The sequence below is a fragment of the Haematobia irritans genome, chromosome 4, assembly GCF_050003625.1.
Source record: "Haematobia irritans isolate KBUSLIRL chromosome 4, ASM5000362v1, whole genome shotgun sequence".
Classification (NCBI taxonomy): domain Eukaryota; kingdom Metazoa; phylum Arthropoda; class Insecta; order Diptera; family Muscidae; genus Haematobia; species Haematobia irritans.
The window spans coordinates 78798835-78814339 of record NC_134400.1 but is presented as its reverse complement, the minus strand read 5'-3'; the positions used below and the strand labels follow the sequence as shown (position 1 = coordinate 78814339).

General features: G+C 32.5%; 1 long non-coding RNA gene across 1 annotated transcript; it reads left to right on the top strand.

The window, feature by feature from the left end:
* The first annotated feature begins 4848 nt into the window (after positions 1–4848).
* Positions 4849–5744, top strand: LOC142233949 (uncharacterized). The gene is made up of 3 exons (XR_012721521.1): positions 4849–5045; positions 5110–5215; positions 5281–5744. It is a non-coding gene; the product is annotated as an uncharacterized LOC142233949 (long non-coding RNA).
* Positions 5745–15505: the final 9761 nt, after the last annotated feature.

Below are 15505 nucleotides of genomic sequence, written 5' to 3'. Positions count from 1 at the left end.
TTCAAAAATGTTTATAGTTTTATCAAAAAAAAATATGTATCCAACACCTTCTGGTATGCAATATGGATTCAAATAATTCGGCTTAGTCATAGTTATGAATATTGGTTTTAAATGGTAAATAAGGATAAATTAAACAAAATTACAATATAACAAATGTTTTTTTTTTATATTATATGATTTTGTGTCACGGAAATAAATTGGATGGTTTTTAGTTTAGTAAGGTAGTTTTAGTATTACAAAAATGTTAAGTCACCATATTGAAACTTTGATTGTCAGTCAAATTGAATTATATTTTCCACTTGTTGAACATATAGTGGGAAATTTAAAATAGAGAAAATCTGGAAATGTATCAATGTATGCTTCGAAATATGAGGACATGTGTTACGGTTCGCAAGAATAATTGAAGTAATTCTTACCATCAATTATAAGGACAATTTATTTCGATACTTTTCTGGCATAAATTTAAAGCAAATTGAAAATTTCAAAATTTTTGGTATAAAATAATTTTATTTTGAATTTTTATTTTTATTTGGGGGTAAAAGCTACAATGTATACTCATTGTGAATATACCTCAAAAAGAGAAAAAAATTCTTATAGATGGGAAGAAACCTGAATATTTAATTCAATGATATCATAGACCAATTAAAATAGAGACATACCTTGACAATTCACCATGGTTTTGTTTATTTGCAGTGCGCAGTCATTCCACTCAATTGCGCAGTCAAGTGACTCAATTCCTTTTTTTGAAAACGATACTTACCGTACAAATCAGTCAATTTGCATTACAAAAAAGGTGTGGATGTATACAATTTTATATGCTTTCACAATATTTGGTGTTTCATCAAGAAAACAAAGGAAAGAAACAAATTAAAGCCAAATTAAAAAATTACTCAATTGCAGACGAGAAAGAGCCCTCTACGGTGTGCAGACAAACTACAGCGCTGTGAATTCACTTGAGATGTCTATACCTTCCTTGGTCTATGGTGAAAGACATAGACCAAGGAAGGTATAGACATCTCAAGTGAATTCACCATGGTTTTGTTTATTTGCAGAGCGCAGCCATTCCACTCAATTGCGCAGTCAAGTGACTAAATTTCTTTTTGGAAAACAAGAATTACCGTACAAAGCAGCCAATTTGCATTACAAAAAAGGTGTGAATGGATCAAATTTTATAAGCTTTTACAATATTTTGTGTTTCATCAAGAGAACAAAGGAAAGAAAACAAAAATAAAGCCAAATTAAAAAATCACTCAATTGCAGACGAAAAAGAGCCCTCTACGGTGTGCAGACAAACTACAGCTCTGTGAATTCATTTGAGATGTCTTATATTTAATTGGTCTATGGTGAAAGATTGTAATCACCTGATAGCTTGAAACTACCTTCCTAAATATATCTTGGTTTTTAATATAGTAAAAAGACAATGTGGAAAAGTTTGTGTACAATTAAAGGTATATTTATTCAAAATGCAAAATATAGTACTGTTATCAGGGATGATTTTTAAATTGTACCAACTAGAATAAAAAAGTGTACTTTTTGGGTTAAAATTGTACCAAATTTCAAAAATATTGGTTTGGAATGTCGTAACCGAAAAAAGGTTTTGAAGTTACGACATGACCTCAGAATCAAGGTTTATGTTTTTTACAGGATTTAGAAAAAATGGTCTTGAATATTTAAAATATACAGTTTCCATTTTATTTTCCGAAATGTTATATTTTATTGTCAGATACACATCGAACTCCAAATTGACATTTTTTATCCCATTTCACTGTAATTTGGTCAGTACCTAAAATACTATTATTTTTATTGGATTTCTCGAGCTTTTTGAGGACGAACTGAGTATTTCAAATTGTTTCAAATAGGTAATTATAGTACCATTGTAGTTTTGAGAAGTGAAATGTACCAAATATAGTACAATTGTACCAACTTTTACATCCCTGACTGTTATGTACAAGAGTCCAGCCGAATGCAAAATGTTTAACCGAAGGCGAACTAAGACTCGACCAAAATCTTTGTTGCGCTTTTAAATAAAACACGCGTATATTTTATTATATCAAAACGATTATGAACAATTCTTGAAAATTTATTAACTCCAACTGAATATATCAAAAATGAATAATTCATAGCCTACTAGAATGAAACTGAAATAGCCTACTATAATCAAAGGTGTCAAGTACATAATAGGCAAGTAGATCCATAGTATATCGCAACATCCTCCTTTGTTAATGATGAACATAGTCCTTGAGATAATTTGGAAAATTTCGCACTCTGGCTGACCTTCTACGACAATCTTGAATTACCGATGTTCCTTGCAAATTGTTATTTCCCATTGTAAAGACTACGCTGTTATCCAATATAGGAGGACTTGGTTGATGATAGGTTAGGTTAGGTTAGGTTAAGTGGCAGCCCGATGTATCAGGCTCACTTAGACTATTCAGTCCATTGTGATACCACATTGGTGAACTTCTCTCTTATCACTGAGTGCTGCCCAATTCCATGTTAAGCTCAATGACAAGGGACCTCCTTTTTATAGCCGAGTCCGAACGGCGTTCCACATTGCAGTGAAACCACTTTGAGAAGTTTTGAAGCCCTCAGAAATGTGACCAGCATTACTGAGGTGGGATAATCCACCGCTGAAAAACTTTTTGGTGTTCGGTCGAAGCAGGAATCGAACCCACGACCTTGTGTATGCAATGCGGGCATGCTAACCATTGCACCACGGTGGCTCCCTTGGTTGATGATCTTCAATATTGTTGAAGTTATCTGAAGAATGTAGACCATCTGGTGGAACCTCATTATCGCTTGAATTTAATGATTCATTATGAGTTGAATTTGTGGTTGTATCCGCGATGGTGCCCAAATTAGTATTGGATTGATTAATATTGGGATCCATTGTGAAGTTTATTGAATCATTTTGCAGCTACAAGTCATATATTGAATCACAATTATGAATTTGATTTATATGGGACTTGATTATTTTAGATATATCATTATCTAAAACTTCAACTTTAAGGCCGGTACTCTGTTTGTTGGTGCGAAAAAAGTTCCACTCAATCATTGTTTCGCGTTGAAAAATGATAGTGTTGACAATATATTTTGAGGGGAAAAGACAGCCATTTTGGGACTTGTTTGCGTTTATTTCGTCGAAATGTATTGACAACATCGCAGACTGTCACGAAATGATTACCCTGCCAGCATTTCAAAGTTCCATTTCATCCTCATCGCTACCACAGACTCGTAAATGTCACCACAACCATCGCGAACTGTGATGGGGGAAGCTTATCAAAAAGTACAAAATGTACATGAAAGTATTTTGTCATCACTACTGTTAGAAGAGCCATTTTATTTTTTGTGAAACGCCAAGCGCAACCATCTTGTTATATTTTATTTAAATAAAAACGAAAATAAAGTTGTGAAAACATTGATATTACGCTTAAAATTGTGAAAGGTATATGGTGAACAATTTTCGACTTTCCAAATAGAATAAAGTGATCGTTTTTCAAATATTTTTCCAGGCACGCTGTCTCCATCGAAAATAAACAAACTGGCTGATAGACGCTGCAATATGTAACTTGCTACTTAAAACTCAACATCATTCTTTTATTAATGCAAAAAATTATGTTAAATGTGATGAGATAAACCGAAAAATGTTATATTTATAAGAAATTATAAATGTTTAATCAAATCAATAAACATCTACACAATCGTGTTGTACTTGACCACAATGATTCTTCTACAATTACCTTAAAATGCACTTTTTCTGATAGTTTGCAGGGGTTCTTATTGGCGTCCTTCGAAATTAATCTAAATAGGCACCTAATTATTGCACTGATGAGAAACTTTTTCGTAGTAACTTAGCGTGGTACAACTTCGCAATAGTGACGGCGCTTTTCCGACGAGTTTTTGATGTCGTATATGATTGTTTTCGACGTAGTGGGGATTCTCAGAAGCGCCCCCAAATTCAAAAAATGTTGGCAGGGTACATATACATACGCAACTAGTGCCTCGATTTACACACACACGCATACAAAATAAATAATTTGAAAAAGACGAAGCAGGCGAAGTTATTTTACAAATATCTTTGGAATTAAAAAACAAATTTTACAGTGCTGCATTTTATTTTTTGGAACATAGCAATTAATTCTTGTGATTCCATTCATTGCTACCTCGGTACTATACATGTTGGTTGAAGTGCTAATGCTTGTTTTGGAAATGTTTTTTAAATATCATGGGGTGTACACACGTTTGCTCGTGACTTTACCTTTAATTAATATGCCTTGCATAGAGCCATACATTTTTTAACTTTCAATACAAGATCATTGATCGATATCAGCAGGCAAATTGATTTGACAAATATTTTATTCAAGAACAATATTGACATTGGATTCATTCAGGAATGCCATCTGAAAGGAAGAAGAAGAGTGAAATTAAATGGATACAACTTTGTGTATGACAACTCACCATTAGGTGTTGCTGTTGTTTGTAAAAATACTTTTCTCTACGAAAAAGTTTTATTAAGTGATGTCGACATCAAGACGTCCCTCATAAAAATCACAAAAAAATATTTGTTTGGGTCTGTTTACATACCATGTAATCAACCATGTAATCCGCCCATGTCAAAATTTTGATGCATTTGTACTTGGTGGAGATCTCAATTCAAAAAATCGTGCATGGGGAGATGCCATCGAGAATTCAAATGGTAAAATACCCCAATAAACACAGAATGAGCGTTTTTCAAATGCAACAACTTTTCAGTTTGAGGGTAAATAAAATTTTCAACATAAATTCAACTTGACTTGAAATAGCTCATCTTCAATACATCTTCAAATTGTTTGCGAATTACTTCCAATTTGCCAAAATGTTGACGAAATCTTTGAAAAGGTGTTGAAGATAATATGAGAAAACTTTGACAAAACACTACCCTAAAATGCAACGAAAAAACCATGTGGTTTTCAATACTTATTTGTGCAACGAAGTTCGTGGTCAATTGCAAGAAATTAAAAAAATGGAAAATTTTAGACAAATAACCAAATAGTTTATAAAAATAGGTAAGTGAAAATAAAAATTGAAATAAAACTCTAAGGAAGTCACTAAAAATATATCTCTTTGCAGAAAACTAAAATTATGGATTCTACGTTCTTGAAAACATTAAAAAGCTGACCGATGAAAAAATGGTGGACAATTAACTGGAACTGCTTCAAATAGTTTATAATAATTGGTACGTCAATATGAAAAATTAAATCAACACTTTAGAGAAGTCACTAAATTTAAATCTCTTTGCAGAAGACTAAAATCTTTGGATGCTACATTCTTGCAAACATTAAGAAGCTGACCAATGAAAAATGAGTGGCTTATCGACAAGAAAAAGTTTCCAGAAACATTACAAGTGCAACCAATTAAAATTAAATTAAAAACAACAAATTGTTGAAATCAACAACTTCTGGATGAAAATGTGCATCACATCGTCAGTTTAATTCATATGCTATTATCAGTTTAAAATTGATATTTTGTGAATTCCTTCTGCTGGAAATCAATTCTAACACGCGGTCCAGTACGTTCCTAAATTGCCCGCAGGTTAATAAATTGTAATGCTGTTTTATGACACCAAAAGGAAGGAAATCGAATTATAAATGCAAAAGTGTTTACTAATAATGTTTAAGATATTTAAAGTTTTGTTGTTTGTTTTTTTGTTCTTACTTGTTGATATGTTTAATAAGATTATTATTTATCAATTGGTATTGTAGTGTATTATGTAGTGTAGTGTATTATTATATATTTTATTTTGATGAAAATGAATAAATTATACAAAATTCATAGAATTTTGGCATTGACTTTCAATTTGAAGTGGGGATACCATTCATTCAAATTTAGGTTGAAAAGTATTTGCAACGATGTTAAATTTGAATTTGACTCGCATCGAAAATTGTTTGACAAATTATTGAGTAGCGATGCATTTCAATTTAAGGATAACACTTGAGACATTATTGCTAATGTGTTGAATTTCACTGTTGAGGGTAATGTCTGTTTTTTGTTGAGAACGCGATTTTCTCAACAACTTCTCAACTTGAATATTACCCTAATCCTTTGAAAAAATGTTTGAAAAATTGTTGAAATTTAGCATTTTTCAAACGTTTGTGTTTATTGAGACTTTTCAATTGGCTTGAAAACAATTCTATAGATGTTACCAGATTATGCGATTCTTCGCCCTCTTATCCGAACGGCCCCTCTTATCTTGACCATTTTTTGGTCAGTTCTCAGCTTATCAATGGTAACATGGCGAATTTTAAAATATCATCATTACCATCATTCTCGGATCATTTTCCACTCAAGCTTAATTTAAAACTTCAGCATACTGGTTTCCTTCTACGAACACCAAATGTCATCACATCGTATAAAAATACCAATTGGAACAATTTTAGACAAGATATGGATGCTGCCTCAACTAGATTGTTGCGCAACACAACAATAATTTGGAAAATCCTGAAATTGATAATTTGATTAACGATTTCAATGAATCATATAAATCAATCCATAACTCTCAATGCCAACAAATCCAAATCACTGATAATAAATTCCCACTATCAGAAAGAACAAAAAAATTATTCAAAATTAAACACGACTGGCAGAAACAATTGAAAAATATATTCCATTCCATATATATTCCATTCCATATATATTCCATTCTTTCTAAACAAATCCAGTTGTTCAAGATAAAAGAGTCCGTTAATATTGAGCAAGCAGAAAAATTCAAAAATAAAGTACAAAACATCAAACCAGGTCCGTCCGCCTTCAAAGAAATATACAAAATAACGGGTAAAGGCCGGTACTCTGTTCGGTTTTCGCGTTGAAACTCCATACAAAACCAAAAAATTCGAAAAACTAGTGAAATTTTTTCCATTTGTGATACTTTGTTTTTTTTCGAGTTGAAAAACTGACGTAAATCGATCAGTCAGTATTTTCATAACATGGCGCCATTTGCAATGTGAATTAAGAAATAGTTTATTTATTAAACTAATTTTGGTGAATTTATAATGCAAAAGTGGATCGGATTATTATTTAAAAATGTAATCTGATCGATTGAGAAAACAAAGTATAACATGGAGTTGTATTTCCGTAATAAACTAGCAACCACGATCTAGCCGCTTGTAGAACATAAATAATGTATAAAACATGAAATTTAATCACAAATGTTAACAAATAAAAGTTTTATTTGGTGAATTATATTTTACAATCGTTTCATTTGTACTGGGCATCGGGATAATACACACAAAACAAAATGTTAACAAAAGGAGAACAGCAATTGACTTCAACCAACCAAGCATTAGAACTTTAACCAACATGTATAGTACCGGGGTAGCAATCAATGGAATCACAAGAATTAATTGCTGTGTCCAAAAAATAAAATTGTAAAGCATTGTAAAATTAGATTTTTTAAATCCAAAGTTATTTGGATTTAACTTCTGCTTCTTCTTTTTCAATTTAATTATTATCTATGCGTGTATGTGTGTAAATCGAGCCACTACCCTGTAGGAAATTGAGGTGACTTTAAGTTAATAAATTGTTAGTCATAACTGAGTCACAGGTGACTCAAATCCTAACTCATTTCCCATGTAAAGCTGAGTACTATGTTCAGTTTTCAAGCTGAAAACCAGCTTATTTTCGTGGTTACTTTTTTTAATCAATTAATTTCGAAATATTAAATGGTTCGCAATCAATACATTGGATCTTTTCCATCCATAATTTTAAGAGACTTGATAAAAATGTTATCGTCTTCATATATATTTTTGCACTTTTAATTTACTGTTTTGGTGAAAAACTCGAACATAGTACTCACCTTAAAGGCCGGTACTCTGTTCGGTTTTCACGTTGAAACTCCATACAAAACCAAAAAATGCGAAAAATTTGCGAAATTTTTTCCATTTGTGATACTTTGTTTTTTCGTGTTGAAAAACTGACGTTTATAGCACGGCGCCATTTGCAATGTGAATTAAGAAATAATTTATTTATTAAAAACTATTTGTGCGGGTTTATAAATCAAACACGGACCATATTTTTGTTCCGAAACTATACAAAGGATCAAAGGAATAGCAGATCAATTGCCCAAGGAAAAATAAAATGTTATTTTGTAAAAACAAGCAACACCACCAACTTAATCCAATATCGCTCCCTGTAAAATAGCGCTCCAAGCTACCTAAAAAAACGCCGCTTTCTATGTGCGAAATAATGGTTTCCATAAAAAATTTTCGCAAGAATGAACATAGTACCGGCCTTAAAATCCTATTCAGTTTTAACACGCGTTGTCATTGGAACGAGTCAGTCCTCACTCAAACCTGCATAAGTTTCAGCTAACCAAAAGTTAGCTCAAAGTGAGTTAGCTTTAGGCTGATAATATATGAGCATACTATGAGTTAGCTCTTAACTGATTAGTTTATGGTGAGCTCTTTGTGGATAATAAAATATTTTGTTTTTGTTTTATTATTTTTGAATCATTTTATTTTGAATTAATTAAAAAATAATAACAATTCAGATTTTTTAAAATTATTTTACAATAAATAAAATATAACGTATGTAAAAATTCGGATAATATTAGTTGAGTTCATCTTGTCTTGAGTTTGAGTGTTGTGTTAATTTTCTCGTTTAAAGGCCGGTACTCTGTTCGGTTTTCGCGTTGAAACTCCATACAAAACCAAAAAATGCGAAAAATTTGCGAAATTTTTTCCATTTGTGATACTTTGTTTTTTCGTGTTGAAAAACTGACGTTTATAGCACGGCGCCATTTGCAATGTGAATTAAGAAATAATTTATTTATTAAAAACTATTTGTGCGGGTTTATAAATCAAACACGGACCCTATTTTTGTTCCGAAACTATAAAAAGGATCAAAGGAATAGCAGATCAATTGCCCAAGGAAAAATAAAATGTTATTTTGTAAAAACAAGCAACACCACCAACTTAATCCAATATCGCTCCCTGTAAAATAGCGCTCCAAGCTACCTAAAAAAACGCCGCTTTCTATGTGCGAAATAATGGTTTCCATAAAAATTTTTCGCAAGAATGAACATAGTACCGGCCTTAACTCAGAGGGAGTTGTACCTACTTTTGTAGTGACGCACACTGAATGGAAGTGCCATTCGTCAGGGAAGTCCAAAAGGCTTAAGTGTATTTCCCAATATCTTCGTCCTCAAACAGTCATTTAACACTTTTATTCGAAGTTTCCATTTATTCCTTCACTGATAATGATGGGTTCTAGTGGAAATAAGGAAAGTTTAATTATTAAATTGCGTTTGAATTATGCATTTCTATGCTACTTACCGCTAACCGTGACAAAAAATTACAAAAGTTCTCTGAAAATAGAAGCTAAATAGAAACAAATATAAAAAGCCAAATCCAAATTGACAGTTATAGAAGCCAATATATATTTTTTGTTTGTTTATTTGAATTGTTTCCATGACTTTACTTCACTTAAATATGCATCAGCTTAGAGTGAGTAAAAAGGTAACTCATTGCTGTTCGAGAAAAAGTGAGTTTGGGAAAAATTCAACTGACTCAAGACTGCATAAATAATGAGTTAGCTTAAAGTCGCCTCAAATTAGTTAGTAAAAAGTTAGTTTGGTTTTGAGTGAGTTCGAGACATTCCTACAGGGTAGTTGCCTATGTATATGTAATCATTTCGTGACATTTTGCGATGTTGTCAATACATTTCATTGAAATAAACGCGAAAAAGTTCCAAAATGTCTGTTTTTTTCCTTCAAAATATATTGTGAACACTATCATTTTTCAACGCGAAACAATAGGGCTGTTTTCTTTTAGCACTGGATGCAACATTTGTATGGGCTATCCAGAACATCGTTGCACTGGTGTTCTATCCAGAACAACTCATCAGTGCAAGTCGCGCCGATGTTGTCGGATTGTATTTTGATAAAGTGATTCACAATAGCAACTTATTGTGACTAATTTATCAAAAAACATGTAATTCAAAGTGGTACAGTGTCATAAACAAATCGCAGCAGTAAATATTTATTACAAATTGGAGCATTTCATATATTAAAAATGCAAAATTTAACTTCTTTTCTGTGATTGTTTTTAAACAGCTGATGACAGTGTTGCATATTTTTGGAGATGTTCCGGATAAGCGAGTACTCTGTTTTCTTTTAGTCCTTCACGGCTTAGGATATCCAGTGCTAAAAGAAAACAGCCCTAATGATTGAGTGGAACTTTTTTCGCACCAACAAACAGAGTACCGGCCTTAAAGTAAAATCCCCATTTTGAAGCCAAATCATTATCAACAATAGGGCTGTTTTCTTTTAACACTGGATGCAGCATTTGTATGGGCTATCCAGAACATCGTTGCACTGGTGTTCTATCCAGAACATCTCATCAGTGCAGTCGAGTCGGTGTTACCAGATTGCATTTTGATAAAGTGACGCTTTTTAGATTCACAATAGCAGTTTATTGTGGCAAATTTATCGATTATTATGAAATTCAAAGTGATACAGTGTCATGAATAATCGCAGCAGTACATATTTATAACTATTTGAGCATTTCATACATTAAAAATTTAAGATTTCACTTGCTTTCTGTGCTTGTTTTTAAAAAGCTGATGACAGTGTGGCATATTTTTTGGAGATGTCCTGGATAAACGAGTACTCTGTTTTCTTTTAGTCCGTGACTGCTTAGGGTATCCAGTGCAAAAAGAAAACAGCCCTAATGATACTTCCAGCAATCCCAATACAATAGCAAACCCTTTTCAACAATATTACAATACCGTCTTTCAAAGAACAGTACCACTTCAACCAGTCTCGGATTTGAATACAAAAGTACCCGCTTATATAGGGGCTACACCTCCACATATATATTCATTTGACGATGATTTCAACCCAATTCAAAATTCTGACAACTTCCATTTCACAAATATAGAGCGGATTGGAAATATTATACATCATATAAATAATAAAAAATCAAGTGGCATAGATGAGATCTCAAATTTTATTATTAAGAAATTTCTCAACTCAACATTGAAACTACTTACATGTTTATTTAATCATTGTATTAATAATGGTTATTTCCCTTCAGTGTGGAAAGTTGCAAAGATATTGCCGATTACGAAGAAAGCTGACAGCGTGGAACCAGCTGATTTTCGTCCAATCTCCCTCTTATCTAACATTGAGAAACTTTTTGAACATGTACTAAAAGAGAAAATGGATCCTATACCACATTACCAATTTGGTTTCAAAAAAGGTCACTCCACCCAACATGCGCTTTTGAAATTTCACAACGACATAACATCAAATCTCAATAATAAAATATGCACTGTTGCAATTGCGCTGGACATCCAAAAGGCATTTGATTCCGTTTGCCACATGGGAATCCTATATAAACTTGTGGGACTGGAGACGGATCCATTTATTGTAAAAATACTCACCAGTTATTTTACGGATAGAAAATTCGCAGTGAATATTCAAGGGATATCCTCTAGCCTGGGTGAAGTAAAAAGCGGGGTTCCACAGGGAAGCGTTTTGGCCCCATTTCTCTTCAATATTTTCCTGAGTGATTTTCCACACACTCATGTTGACTCACTCACTATACGCTGATGATTGTTTAATTTATGCCCACAGCACTTCTCCTGCAGATGCGCTAAATAAAGCAACACAACACCTTCAACGTATTAGTGACTACTACGTAAAATGGGGTATATCAATTAATGCATCAAAATCTGAGACAATATGCATAAGAAACGCCTCTGGTAAAGGCCCCAGGTTTGTAGTCCCTGAGAGCAAAACACTGAAACTCACTCTGAATGACATCGGAATTCCCTTTGAAACGGAAATAAAATATCTGGGAGTCACATTCGACAACTTGCTAAAGTTCAACACTCACGCCCGGTCAACACTGAAAAAGACAAAACGTATACTTGGGTCATTCTCATACATTCTTGGTAATAAATACTTACCCCAAAAGACAAAACTCCTAATATATAAAGTGGCGATAAGACCAATATTATTATATGGATTTCCAATCTGGTTCACTATCTCCTCGACAGTGGCTAATGAATTAGAAATCCTTGAAAGAAAACTATTAAGGAAATGTGTCAACAAACATTACCAAAGCCGTGAAAAAATACTCCAACTCCCATATTTACGAAACATCTGGAGTCGAACCATTTTGTAGGTACGCCCTTAACCTCCAACGAACATTCATCGAGAAGCTTGCAGCACATGAAAATGATTTGCTGAGTACAATCTACAACATTGAGGAGAACTCTAATTGTTCTGATTCTAATTACCTCTCGTCTGTTCCCTGCCAGCATTTCAAAGTTCCATTTCATCCTCATCGCTACCTCAGACTCGTAAGTGACACTGCAACAATCGCCAACTGTGATAGTATTTTGCCATCACTATTCGCATGAAAGTATTTTGCCATCACTATTGTTACAAGAGCCATTTTATATTTTGTGAAACACCAAGCACAACTAGCTTCTTATAATTTATTTAAATAAAAATGATAATGAAGTGCTGAAAACATAGTTATCTCGCTTAAAATTGTGAAAGGTATATTGGTGAACAATTTTTGACTTTCAAATGGAATAAAGTGATAGTTTTTCAAATATTTTTCCAGACACGCTGCCTCCATTGGGAATAAAAGCACTGGCTAATAGACGCTACAACATGTAAAGCTGAGTACTATGTTCAGTTTTCAAGCTGAAAACTAGCTTATTTTCACGGTTACTTTTTTTAATCAATCAATTTCGAAATTTTAAATGGTTCGCAATCAATACATTGGATCTTTTCCATTCATAATTTGAAGAGACTTGATAAAAATGTTATCGTCTTCATATATATTTTTGCCCTTTTAATTTAGTGTTTTGGTGAAAAACTCGAACATAGTACTCACCTTAACTTGCAACTTGTAACTCAACATCAATCTTTTATTAATGCATAAAAATATGTTAAATGTGATGTGATAGTTGTATAAATGTTATATTTATGAGAATTTATAAATGTTTAATAAAATTAATAAACATCTAAACAATCGTATTTTACTTGACCACAATGATTCTTTTACAACTATCTTAAAATGCACTTTGTCTGATTGTTTGAAGGGGCTCTTATTGGCGTCCTTCTAAATGTATCCAGAAGGGCACCTAATAATTGCACTCATGCGATACTTTTTTGTAGTAACTTGGCGTGGTACAACTTCTCAATAGTGAAGGCGCTTTTCCGAGGAGTTTTGGATATCGTATACGACTGTTTTCGACGTAGTGGGGATTCTCAGAAGCGCCCCCAAATTCAAAAAATGTTGGCAGGGTTGCCATCATTAATGAAATTCTTGACAATGATTCAGCCAATTATACCATGCCGCAATTCTTCCAGAAAACTACACCTGGAACACATAGAGGATAAATAGTTAATATAAGGAACTTGTCTAAATTAAGTTGGGTATTAAGTTCGAGTTTTGCCGCTAAAAACGTAATTTTTTCACGATTACTTTTCTTTAATAATCCATTTTAAGTAATACAAACTTTGTGAAAATTTGCTTTGGGCTTTTCCCCATCAAGTTATAATAAAATTTGCAACAAATGCGTATAATTTCATGCATTTTTCTTACTGATTTAGTTTTCACTTTAGCGATTTTAGCGGCTAAACTCGAACTTAATACTCACCTTTAGTCTCTAAAGGTGAGTTCTATGTTCGAGTTTTTCACCAAAACACTAAATTAAAAGTTCAAAAATATATATAAAGACGATAACATTTTTATCAATTCTCTTCAAATTATGGATGGAAAAGATCCAATGTATTGATTGCGAACCATTTAATATTTCGAAATTAATTGATTAAAAAAAGTAACCGTGAAAATAAGCTGGTTTTCAGCTTGAAAACTGAACATAGTACTCAGCTTAAAACGAAATATGTGCAATAACTTTTTTATATTAGACAATCAGTCATATTACAATACTTAAGTACCTATATTATGCTTATGCATATTCGATTAAACTGTGATATTAGTGTAACAAATACTTACCATTATACTCCAATAGTTATTATATTAGCCTTCGTCGCTAACACACAATTTGTTAATTCGTTTTAAGTGTTTTGTAGTCGTAATTTTAGTTTTACTTATTTATTTATAACATACACTCACGCTCTGTAAGAAAACAACAAAGGCTGATTGAGCAAGTCTTTTTTTTCATTCATGTCATGTGCATTGCACAATCGATTCTCTTTTACTATAAAGCAAGAGCTATCTTACATTATTTAACTGTGTATTAGAACAAGACAAATATAGTTCTAAGTTTACCATTAACTTATCGATAAGTTCATATCATCAATGTAATCGGAAAGAATCGTGTCTGTTCTGGTACACACATGTACAAGTTACGTATGGTGTCACACTTAAAAGGTGTTCTGGCCAACACTATACACCGTCATAGACCTGAAAAATGTACACGAACATTTCTTTTGTGTAGGCTTAGTGTACAGCCATCGTATGCAAAGTTAGAAGTTTTTATAACAAATAAATAACAGATTCTGAAACTTTAATATGTTTTTTATAAATATTTGCAAATTTTATTGGGAAAGTCACTTATATATGTCAGAAACCACGATTTTAAAAATCCATCTAAAATTTGAACCGAAATTTCCTCTGATTGGTGTATAAATTTTGGGGTTGTTTTAATCAGCTGGTTTTCAGTGTGTTCGAAAGTATAATGTTGCCACAATTTTTAAAAGTTAACACAAAAAAGTTTTAAGCAAAATTATCTTTGATTTTTGTGAATACTATCCGCTTTCCTAAACAAATCAAAGGTCTTTTTGAAAATATAAGGTAATTAAATTATAACTTTTACAAAATCGATGGGCTAAGAAAAGTGAATTTTACCAAATTTATTGCATGAAAAATATGGCATCTTCAATTCTGCAAAGTGTTCTTGGTGCACAAATCACTGAGCAAATTAAAAAAAAACACGCCGCCAATATCTTTCTGCACATGGAGGCCGCCACGATAGAAAATTTGTTTGCAATATTATTGTAAATATTTAAGCAATACAAATGAGAAAAACCTTAACAGAATAGTTAATTATGCCCACTATAATTAAATTTCCTTTAATGTATGGATGTTAAAAACTGTTTGACCAAAACCAAAATAAAAACTTCTCCGCCGTCAAAAACAAAAACGACACGGCGATCGTTTGTTCATGAGTAACATTGAGGAGGGATAGAAAAAAACAAATCAAAACAGATTTGAAGCATCACGCAATTGTCTCCTTTTTCTTGATAAATTGCTCTTGTCCTTACATTATTCACTGCTAACAAAAATCCGGCAGGCATTTTATGGCTTTGAGTTACGCACTTACTTTTAATTTTTTATGTTTATACCGGCAAAATATGTTTTGTTTATAATTTCTGTCTGCAAATAATATGGCTTGCAGAAAAAATCAGCTGTCACATTTTTCGATTAAAAGTCCGAAAAAAGTGTTCACACGTGTGACTCAGAACAACTAACTTTGTGTGTGG